The sequence below is a fragment of the Sturnus vulgaris genome, chromosome 6 (assembly GCF_052056855.1).
Source record: "Sturnus vulgaris isolate bStuVul1 chromosome 6, bStuVul1.hap1, whole genome shotgun sequence".
In the NCBI taxonomy this organism is placed as follows: Eukaryota; Metazoa; Chordata; class Aves; order Passeriformes; family Sturnidae; genus Sturnus; species Sturnus vulgaris.
Window position 1 is genome coordinate 29641748 of NC_142248.1, and position 12366 is coordinate 29654113.

A 12366-nucleotide genomic window follows, 5' to 3' on the forward strand; every position below is an offset into this window, starting at 1 on the left:
GCTCACTTTTTTTTCCAGCACAACAGTAGGAAAACTTGATGAATAATTGTCAAATATGATTGACTGGGGGGAGATTTTCAAAGGCACAGGTGCCTGATGCCTATTAGCTATCAGTGGAATGTAGGTGCCTGGCTCCTGCCTGTCTTTGAAAGTCTCCTTCTTAGATATATCAAAAGCCTTAGACAAAGTTATTTATATGAATTGGAAATGACCTTCCATATATTTAAAACGGGCTGAAATTTATAGAAAATTCAAAAGGACTGTGTAGTAGATTTATCAGTTAGAAAAGTTGGAAATTCTGCTAGAGATGTGGGAATTTCTACTGAAATTCAAAAAAGGATACAGTATGTGAAAGCGGGAAGATATGATTTACAAGGAAAAGATTTAGGCTCTAAATCAATAGAGAGAAAACTAATTAAAGGAGTTGATTCACTTTTGCTAACCTGGAAATAGACCTTAAGAAAATTGAATAAGCTGCATAAAAACAGAGCACAACCATACCTTGGAAAGGAGAGCAGTATATTTCAGTTCCTTCAGGATAATTTTAATATTTTATTAATTTGGGGAGAATAGGATATTATTCTGGAGTAATATAAGTTCCTCCTGCTTTGAGTGTTCAGTAAATAGATTGTACTTTAAAAATTGAAGGAATTAATTGCATATGCCTATAGAGTGACAGTAAAAAACCTTTACCTAAACTATTAAAGTGCAAGAGGAATTACAGTGCAAGGCCTAGAATTCCCAGTTTAACATCTTAATTGCTCACATTTCTTTTTTATTTACAGTCTTATTACTGCAAAAAAATGAAGAGCCTTGGTTTTGTGTAGATGGGTTATTTTAAGAGATGTCATCTAACACCTTTGTATGACTGAGAGTAGCTTTCCTCCTACCTTAGTATTTTTAGTACATCTAAAAGGTTTTGAGGCTTCCTATTTGGTAAGTGCTGCCTATGGAGACTGCACAGCCCCATTGGAAATCTCAGCAATCCAAGTGTGAATCTGACAGATATGAATCAGGACCTGATGATGAGAAGGAAATGTAGGAACACTTCATAAATCTGGTTGATTGAATGCAGTGAAAACAGCTCTCATTCAAATTCCAGGAAGCTTGGTGTTTTTCTTCATCTCTGTTTACCTTTCATCATTCAGTCTTCCTGGACATAACATCTAAATTGGTTTTTCTTCATAAAATATATTGAGAAATGATTAACCAAGTGATAGTAAGTATTGCTTTTTTAAACTGTATTTTTCTCTAATGATTTAGTCAATCAACAAAAATAAAAACAGTTCTATGTGATTCACCTTGCCATCCATTCTCTGTGAATAGAAGAGACTGTAGTGCAGAAATAATCCACTTAATGATAATTATTTGAAAGTTATTAAATTTGAAATGATTTATGAATATTAAGATTAAAGAGATATATTTACAGAACTTTGGTAGTATTCTTAAATAAGAAACAAATAGGGAAACATAATGCTTAACTGACTGATTCACTTTGTTAATTATGACTCCTGTGCTAGTTTTGAGCTTTGTGGATTGATAGAGAGAGGTTTAGATGAGATACCATGATAAGAATTTGAGGATTTGAGGAACTTTGAGGATTATTTCAGTAATTTCTAAATTTGTACTTTTTTTCCTACTTAGAAAAGACCTTGTAAGTCTTTTTATATCAGATATCATTGAAAGTAACCCCTAAGGAATAAGAGTGAAAGTGTACAATATATTTCAATGAATTATGTAAATTTACTATCTAAATATTTTTCAACATAACATTCAAATGCTTAGGGCGCTTTCACTGATATACTTAAATACTTACACTAAAATAAGATCAAAAATGTCTTACTTGTAGTGCTGGTAACTGTAATTCTTCTTGAAAGCTTTTTAAAATCTCACTACTGAAATTTTGGGTGGATTTGTCTTTCTCTTTAATGTGATCATTAAATATTTCTTCCCTTCTAGTTCAGCTGGATTGTGAGCTAACAGAAATTAGCAGAGACATGGAGTAATTTTGTGTGTTTTTGAGCATGTTCAGTGTCAGATAGAGGTTGCTAGGAAGCTGGATATATGATTTGATGTAGAGCTGAGAAAACTGTGCTCTGTGACATCAGAGTTTCAAAGATGGCAAAAATTATTTTGACAGCTGTTTGCACAGTAGAGAATTTTATTCTCTTTCTAATAAGATAAACTATGTGATAAGCATTTTAATTTTTTTCGATATTAACTCAAGCATTTCAATTAACTAAGTGATCCACAAGTTGCTTTTCAGCAGCATAATTTTCTTTATTCTTTCTTTTTCTTTATTTTTTCATGAAAACATTATATCAAGGCTGAGTTCTGAACACCATCATAGTAGTCACTATATATGCATAAAATCTAGACAATTTTTATCCTGTTGGTCTTACAATGCAATATAGGAAAGCATAGTATAGAGCCTTGAAGAGATAACTGAGAAAGCAAAACAGGGAATCAGTCTATTCTAAGTACCACACCAATATCCTCACTGCTAAACCATGCAGTCTCTCTTGTCTCTCAGCCAGAACATTGACTCAAATTTGAAACCATATTTATTTAGAACTGCTTTGACATGCTGCCATTTCTATATTTATTTTTCAAATATTATAAAGTTAGCCACATGGAGGTGAGATGGGAGAACAAGTGAGAAATGAAAAACAAAACAAGAAGAAGCAACTGCTCGGCTCTAACACAACTGGGCCAAACAATGGTGATGGTGTGTGAAGCAACAGTATATCCTGATGAGTTTTATACAGTCTTTTTGTCCAACTACTTAAAGTGTCTTAAGTGCAGGACCTTATGTTAAGAAAGTAACAATTAGACACTTTATTTTTGTTGTTTAGCAGTAGACAATCATTTTGTGTAAGCAATTATCTGAGGTTTACAAAAGATAAAGGCTTGTAGATGTGCAAATTGAAAAATCACCAAACAAACAAAACCCCTCCTCTTCACTTTAATTTCCTTCTATTATCTCAAGAATATCATCACATTTCTGTAAGTCTGAAATATGAGGTAAAGCTCTAGAAAAGGTTTCTTTTCAACTAAGCACAACCAGATTATCTTGAAATTATTAATCTATATGAGTATAACAAAGATTTCTTATTAATTTACTGGAGTTTAGCAGAGGGGTAGAACTCACACAGAGAAGGAAGTTGTTTTCTCACAGGAACATAAAGCTGACAGATAAGCCAAACCATCCAAAGCCTTTTGAATATTTCATTCCTCTATATCTACATAAAGACCTGAATAATGGCTGCCCCTCATCTGACCTTTTCTTCTCACCTTCATTTATATTGTCCTCTGTTGCAATAGACTTTATTTCCAATTTTCTGGCAGAATTTAACAATTTTTGTTTTCATTTCTGTATTCTTTGCTCAGTAAACATCTTGATTTGATGTTTTCTTTTCTTTATTCCTCTCTGCTCCTTTTTACTGATGGATGAGCCCTTACAACAGAAGGCTGTTAGAGGAGATGGCCATGGATGATGTAGCTATGAAATTTGGGAAGAATGTACAGAGTGACTGATTATGGTTGTTTTAAAGGATGCTGACTCATTGTAAAGGAGACCAGAGGGGAGCCTTTGCTCTCTATGAATGGCTAAATCAGATGTTTGCTCTTAATCCCTTCATTAATCAATAATATAAAAAAAAGAAATATGTGACATAGAGAATTTAAACAGAAACAAACAAAAGACCTGTGAGCAGAGCAATGATCTTGATCTGGCTGTTTTGGAGTGTTGGGGGTGTCTAGTGTCTTGATGATGAGCTCAGGAAATTTTTGTTCTATTGTAACCAAATGAATTGCTTCAGTCGGCTAAGCACAATTTGTACTTGCACTCTAATTCAAATCAATTCCTGCATCTGGCTATTAAATCAAAATACCATGTAACTTAAAATAACTTAAAATAAGTAAATTCTATATCAAACATTAATGTCCCATGTGTGGAAGAAGAAAAGAAACAGGTCAGAGTCCTGCACTCTGGAACCACCAACAGTGCAGAACATCCTCCCTGACCTCCAGATTCCCAGAGCACATCTATTCTTGTCAATGCCTGCACTCATCAGAGAACACTGTATTCCCTCGGCCCCATGCAAAGAAATAGTGCAGTGCTTTTCATGAGAAGTTCCTCACAAAACACACTTTTGTTGTGTTATCTCAGATGATTTCACAAAAGAAGTGGTAAGTTTCATAAGCTAAGGAAGAAAAGCTCATCTTTGCAAGCAGATTGTTGTTACATGAAGTGCTTCCAAATCTATATGTGAAATCTTTCTATCTCTCTTCATTTTCCATGACCCTTAATGATGAGTTTTAGGTCAGCCTTTAATCCACAGCTATGAAATCAAGGAAAGGTTCTGAACAAGTTTAATATCTGTGTCTTGACACTTTTAAGCAGTGTTTACCTAGTGAAAAAGAAAAAAATCTTTTAGAAATAATCGGGTGAAATTAAAAGCTAGCCAAACTTTAATTGAAATAATTGCTAATAATTGTCTCTGAATGACAATGAGCAACATACAATAGTAGCACAAGCTCTGAGGGGCTGTCCAGAATTTACTTCCTTTGACATTCTGAAGAAGATAAGCATTTGAATACTCAAGAGGTTTTGGCTTCAGGTGATAAATCTGCTCTTTGCTCTGATCACATGTGTTTTCTAGAATCTGCTCAGAAACCAGACAAAGGAGATTTTACTTCATGCGACATGTGGCTAAAAGTGAAGCATTCTGCCTTAGGAGATTATGGGGAAAAAGTTCATAGATGTTCTAAACCTCATTGGTTAAAGCTGTAGAATTCAAAGGAGAACAACTGAATTAAAGATGAAAACACACCTTATTCTGAGAGTCCTTTAACCACAGATTTCTGTGGGAAGTATTGGTATATCCTTCTCTTTTTTTTCCAGATTTACAAAAACATTTTCTATTGTCCATTTTAAGAGACAAATCTCAAATTATCTTTTCCCTGACTGGTTGACTCATTCATCTGCTCTAATGTTTTTTACAAAGCACAGGAAAAAAGTACTCCTAGCTATTGCAAAGATGTCACCTTTGACATATATTAGTGGAGGGGGTGGGGAGGGTCAGGCAAACTGCCTGAACTTACAGGATGAAACCTGCAGAGTCAGCAGACTTTTATTCCTTCCCTCCTACTCTGTTTCCTCTATATCTACTAATAAGAGTATAAAAGAGTCTTCAAACAACACTGCATAAACTCTGATTTATCTGCCCTGTGGGCAGGGTAGATGTGCACATAATTCCTAGAAATCTATAGATGGCCTGCTACCATTAAAAAGAGGCCATGGAGAAGTGGGAAAGTAGATGGCAAAGACTTGCTTCAAATCACTTTTTCATCCAGTTCTTCTAAATGTTTTGACTTTGCAAAAAAATATTTGATTATAAATCTGTGCTATTTATATGCAGAAACTAAACATGCCAGTAACAAATAGCTGTCTGTGAAAACAGTAGATGACCCCTTAATACAAATACCATGTGAAGGGTACTTAGTTTTATAGATGATTTGTTAGGTGAGAGGATAAAAGCACTGCATGAAATTCCTCAGTGATTTGAATTTGCAACAATATGTAGAAAGCCATATGGATGTTATTGTAAGGGGAGGTGGAAGAGTTGGTATCCTTTTGAATTCCTAATGGCTCTTAGCATAAACTAGCCCTGGGTTTACTGAAATAATACATTTACCAATATGTGATCCAAAAGTTGACTACTGCTTTTTACTTGGTATTTGTGTGATCTATATTATCACTTATTTTATCACTGTAATCACTACAAGGTGGCTCACTGAAAAAAAAAATTATTTTATGATATATTTTCCAGCTCCTGAATGACTTATAAAGGTGTAAAATTCTTAAATAATTATTTAGGGATATAGCTTATGCTGCCCTGGAATATAAACTGATTCAGAAGACTCATTCTCTGCATTTGCTTGTTGTCCTTAGCTGTTTAATAGTTCTCAAACTGTCACTGCAGAGAGAAAAACTAGGGAATGAATGTTGGGATTGAGACAATAATGGTGCCAACTATACCTCAGAGAAAATATGTTTTCTAGATTTTCATAACCTCTAGAATGTAGTTTACAACTACTTATAAACACAACAACAACTCCTCTTTTAGGCAAAATAAGGCACATATTTGAAAGTCTGATGTTAGTGGAGATTTTAAAAAATGACGAGTGGTGATGCCAAAATTGATTGTACATCCAAAATCCATACTAATATTGGGAAAAATTCCAGTATGGGATTAGTGTAGGGAAGATAGATAAAGACTGAAATGAATAGTTCCACTTTCAAATATTATTTAACAGGAAGTATGCCCCTTTAAAATCTCAGTCTTGGTGAACACTCTGTTGACCAAAAGTAATAAAGTTCTTGTGCACGGTGGTTTTTTCATGTCCAGATCACAATGCATTGAATTCTCTTAGTGCATGTAAACATTCTACTTGATAAACAATAAGCTTATTGTATGTGATATTACATATTTGGATACAACATTTCATATTTTATATTGTGAAGAATTTTCAGTTCATTTATAAGGAAAATAAGCCAAATTCAACTGCATCTGAAAATTGCTATGAAAGAATTAGCAGACAAAGTGAATAGCAACAGGCAATTGCACAGCAACGCTACAGACTACACTAATTAAGATGAACAAGGAAAATTATACACCCTCACAAAAGGAAAAGCAGAGAGAACAAACTGATGTTGCTTGACAGCAAATGAAAAGTAAAACAAAGGAAGGTGGGGTCTTTTTATACATACATGCATACATATGTAGCTAAGCTGTAGAACTCATTGAGAAAAAATTGTGGATTTCTTGTATTATTAAAAAAGTAATAACTAAAATGTAGCTAAATTAATTAAAAACAGATCCAGCCTTGGCTGTACTAAATAGAATGGTTCAGTTGAAACTTTCTTATACAGCAATTTTCTAATAGTAAAATCTCTGCAGTGTAGGATTTTATGACATGGAAGTATCACTTTATTCTTGCCCTATTTTTAATATATTTCCTGGGCCCACATGCTTAGTTCCACTGGACAACAGTATTCTAGACTGAATTATATTTGAGATGATCAATCTTCTGTTCTTCTGTTTTAAAGGAAAAAAATTCAAATCCCACCTCTTTAGGAGAACCTACAGGAAAATAGATATACATGGAATGTGGTTTATATTTTAATTTCAGACAGCACAGTAGGTTGGGTTGTATTGGACTCAATTTGTCTGAGAGATGTATTTTTTATAAAATAGTGTGAATATAAGTCTTTGAGATTTTAAAACATAGTCCTCAATACCTGCAAGTTAGAGAGAAAGAAAGGAGAAGCTGTTGATTTAAGAGGTGGTAGATCTCTAGGAAGGCCAAGTTCAAGATTCATATCCCTCTCAAGTGACTAAATCGAAGAATAAGGATTTTGACTTCTGCTTTGGGTTTGGTGTTCTGAGGTACCATAAACTAGCAGAGAAAATAGTTCAAAGAATAACAGCAATAGGTTAATAAATCTGTATCCATGGAATGGGGAAACTTAGTAAAACTCCACAGCTGTTACAATTTTATCACTTAAAAATCTCATTTTGTTGGCTATATTCAGGTGCTATAACTTCTCTTCTAGTCCATGTATTGATCATCTATGTTTTTAAGTGCCTTAAAAGAATGAGAAAATTCTTTTTACCAATATTAGGTAGAAATCCTGAATGAAAAGATTTTATTTATTTAAGTGGTTCAGCTTTGTAGTAACAATAAATTCTTCCATGTACTTGTTGTAGCAGTTATAGGTAAATCCACTTTGCTACAAGAAAATAAACCAATAGCTTTACATGAAAGAGTTTGGCTGTCACACAAATCAGGAAGAGCTCAGAAAGAGCTCACAAATTTGTCAGTTTTCACCTCACTTTTGAAATATTAGTAAATAACAAGAACAACCAGGAGAAAATATTTAGTTTTTTGTTAATCCTGGATGTCTTCATTTCTTTGTACTCAGGCTAAGTTTATGAATATTGTCATCTGATTTTCAGGAATGTTTGGTGCTTCAGTCATCTAAGATAAAAATTGAACTGATGGATTTTCAGGCTCCTGAAGAGCTACATCAATTGCATTCAGAGGTTGAAATGTGTATGTCTGGAATTTTTTGGCCACATATTTTTAGAAATATTTTGTCTAGTAGCAAAAATTGTCAGGGTCAAAATATATGGGGGAAAAGTCAAAGTTGTGGGGAACCTATACCAATAAAGGTCTGAACCCCACCATGGAGATGGACTCTGATACTCTCTACATTTGCCCAAAATGCTAGTCACTCATGGCTAATGCTTCTTGTTTTGCAGTGAGCTGCTGCCACTGGTTGATCTTGACAAATGAGTTCATAAAAAGGATATTCCTTTTAATGCACGGGGTATGCTGGGTCTGGCGTTGTCAGGCATTCATTATTTGCACAGAAACACATAAAATATTTTCTTGAGAGGGGAGACACCCTGCACTGCAGGTCCAGTAAAACAGGCTAATCAGGGGCAGATTTCATGTCTGTCTGCCAAGTTAGAAACAGAGCCAGTGAGTATACCACATACCTCTGATGCATTCAAGTGTGCACCTGGTGTTAGTTAATTGAGTGAAGACTTTTTTTGCCTGTGGGTGGAAAGGATTTAGTGACTGAAGTTTTTTCTATTCTCCCACTACCCCTACCCACAATGAGAAAGAGACCATGATTGACTGGCCTGTTTTTCAAGACTGTCTGGTTCAGGACTGGGGAATGTTCAAGGTTAAAAGGAGAGTTATTTGATTTCAAAAAATAAATAAACATGTTTTAGGATACATAAGGCAAATAGAATTCTTGTCTCAAGTAAACCTTAAATTCTCACTGGCATGGAAATGGAGAGTGGAGTGAGAAGATTCATTATAGTGATTTTATTGCTGATTTCTCCAGCAAGGTGTTTGGAAGTTGGTAAAACACAGCTGGTTTCTTTTTCCATTGTCTATGTCTACACAGAGCATAAGGGCATGGCTACTGAAAAACAGCACACTGGTTTCTGACAAGGATAATAAATAAATGACAGTGTAAAAACTTTCCCAGATTTGAAGCATGCTAGAAATATTTAACAAAATGCAATTCACAGCAACCATCTATTTTGGTTCTCTTTTACAAGTGAGGGAATGGAATCACAGAGCTTTGAGGGCTATATCCTGCACACTACTCTGTGCTACAGAAGACCCTGTGGAATGCAGAGGTTGTAAAGTTCTGTTCAGAGACCCATTGTGATTTACAGCTCAAAGATTTGGAGTCACATGATAGGCAGCACAAACGTGCTGCAGCTCCTACTATACTGGAAGGAAAGCTGTGACCAAGCTAAAATACAAAAAAAAAAAAAAAAAGTAATTTGTGAATGTAAGGGTTATTCCTGCCTCATGCTGCTTTTCCAAGCATGCTTACTCATGCTTATAAATAGTGGGAAGCAATCATTCTGAGTCCTCCTGCTATAATCAAACTGCAAAGCAGTAAAAGATTCAACACATTGACAAAATAGGAAAACCTTGTATTCCACCAGAAAAGGTGGAAAAGCTTAGTGTTAGCAATGAAATTGCAATTTTAATAAATCCTCATTAATTGTCAAGCTCATCTATGTACTAACACATGGAGGAAAGTGTTGTGAGATGAGCCCATAGAGAATTTCAGACTTTTAAAAAGTTTTATATTTCAACATTTTATGAGACGGTAGACTACAACGGCAAATAAAAGAGCTTGCTAATAATAAGTGACAGGGAGGACTGTTGGGGAGATTTAAAAGTAAACTGTAATGATTGATGATACTGAATTAGGAGAATCTGTGGACTCCCTCAAATGTAGAGATGCTTATTTGGAAATCTGTAAAGCCTAGAAAGTTAGGTAATTACCAGCTGTCTGAAATTTAACAGAAAGTGATGCATTCTTCACCCAGGATAGGGTAATATTGCTAATGCATACAAAGAAGGGGATTAAAGGCTGGAAAGCAAAGAGAGCTGTGGGTTTGGGTTGATGGCAAGTTGAACAAGAATGTATCAGTGCATCAGGAGCAGCAATGCCTGCCAGTCAGGTAGGTGATTGTCCCACCCCGCACTCGTGTGGCCTTGTCTCAAATCCTCTGGGCAGTTTCAGGGCACCTCAGTACAAGAGCAATAAAACTATGAATGTGTTCACAGGAGGGCAACCAAGCCTGTGAAAGGTTGGAGGTCACTTGGCATGTTAGGCCTGGAGGAGACAGAAGGGTGATCTCATGGCAGCTTGGGCTTCCTCCCACGGGGCTGTCAGCGATGGGACCTGAAAGAATTGAAGGAATCTGCAAGGTTTGTTACAAAGGGGAGGTTTAGGTTAGACACAGGAGAAGGCTCTTCACTGAGAGAGTGGTCCATCACTGAACAGCCTTCACAGGGATGTACTAGGGAATTCAAGGAGCATTTGAACAGCTATCTTAGTCATATGATTTAGTTTTATGTATAACTAAAAGAGCAGGGAGCTGGACATGATAATACCTATGGATCCCTCTCAACCTTAGATATTCTAGGATTCCATAATTTCTGAAACTGTGGAACCAATTTCAGTAATTTTAGCTGGTTGCTTAAGAGGTTGTAATTGGCCTGTATTACTATGAGCTTCAAGTAAAATATTTTTTGTCTTTTTTAAGAGAAAAATAAACCAGACCCTACTGAAGGCAGCTCTGTTTGTAAAAACTGCATTTATTTATAAAAGGAGGCACATAGATCAAGTGCTAATGGAACAAAATAAGAAATTCAATTTCTTTTGAAAGTGATATATGTTTCTCCACTGTGAGAATTTGGTGTAGCTCATAGTCATGTACAAGTGAAGTTTGTCATATTTATTTTTTTTTATTTTTCAGTTTCCTTTTTTCAGTTTCAGCTTTTTTACTAGGAGGTGGAAAAGGTATTAAACTTTTCAAAAAGAAAGCTGTCAAGATCTTGTCAGTATGCTAAGGTGTGAAGGTTGTAACCATGCATGCTGTGATTTTAGGCTGTGGATTAGGAAGGCAGTAAAAGAGCAACCTAAGAGAGTATCTGAGTCATCTCTTTGGAGTGACACATTTGAAAGAGCTGTCTCCTACTTAATGTGTCCTTGTCACTGTACGTGTTATGTATCATCTAAAATGAATCAACTTAAACTCTGTCCCCCTTCTTAACCATTTGTTCTTCAGCCTAAAAGAGAAATGGAATTTGTGTTGGCCATCTGAAATATTTATTTTACTAGTATGTGAAAAAAAAATATCAGAATAAATTGCATGAAATTTAATGCAAGGAGTTAAGTCTCAGGACCATTACAATAGCTACTAAAGGGTGAAACACATTAAAGCCTACACATTTATAAGTTTGTCAGTGCATTACAGCTCTCTGCAGTCTTCTATATCCTTCAAATGCGTAGGTGTAGGAGAACACAAAAAAATGTCACACTGTTCTGGTCGCTCCCACCCGTTTAGCAATTTCTCTTTCCAAAGTGCCAGGCTATAGGGACTCAGATTTAAACTTGAAAGAGGAAGCTTTATTACTCAGCTGCTTAGGTCTGGTTTTGCTTGCTCATTCTGCTCCAAGTCTCCCTATTTAAAGATTAGATCACTTAAAGGAATGAAGTTTAACTCCCTTCTGAAATAGTTAGTAATATCCTTTTCCTGAGAAGAATCACATGATTAGGAATGTCATAAATGTCCGTGTTAGTGGCATTCAGCAACAGGAAAAAGCATCAGAGGTTGAGGTGTTAGACCAATTTTTGGGAGATTTTTGAAGTGAATTTCCAATCAGATGTGTTTTCAGAGTTTTCAGGTTGACAATCAGATGAAGAATGCTGCACTCCTACAACTGAGCCTGATGGATCCCAGAGGATCTCTGCAATGTGATGCAATATTCATCTCAGCTCTCAGAATCTCATCGCAGATTCCTAATTTCTCTCTGATCTTTCCAAGGCGACTGGGATAGTGAGTAGTTTCAGCAGTGATATAAAGACAGTGAAAATACTTATAGAAAAACATCAAAAAAAGAAAAAACAAAACAAAACAAAACAACTTTTTGAGGGAAGCATAGACAAGATGTTGTCATGTCCCACACTTAAGGATGAAGTTTAAATAATGGGGTTTGAGGGACCACCAGCACTTTTTACATTGCAAGAATGAAGACAGAGAGGCAGCTATCTCAGTATTCAGATTCCACTGAAGTTGCATCTACTTTGTACTTAGTCATTCATTACAACAAAAAAAAATCTAGTCCAGGAAAGATAGATTCCATGAAATATTTTAATCTAATAAAAACAAAACAAAACAAAACAAAACAAAACAACCAAACCTGGTTGAACCAGGAATGCAAAAATAGGCCATGAAGGTTTGAGGGCAA

General features: G+C 35.4%; 1 long non-coding RNA gene across 1 annotated transcript in view; it reads left to right on the plus strand.

The window, feature by feature from the left end:
• The first annotated feature begins 981 nt into the window (after positions 1-981).
• The window catches only part of LOC148223388 (uncharacterized), a 91939-nt gene continuing 80554 nt past the window's right edge, over positions 982-12366 (plus strand). The window contains exon 1 of the long non-coding RNA XR_015804327.1: positions 982-1219. This is a non-coding gene — a long non-coding RNA (uncharacterized LOC148223388). The remainder of the gene's footprint in view (positions 1220-12366) is intronic.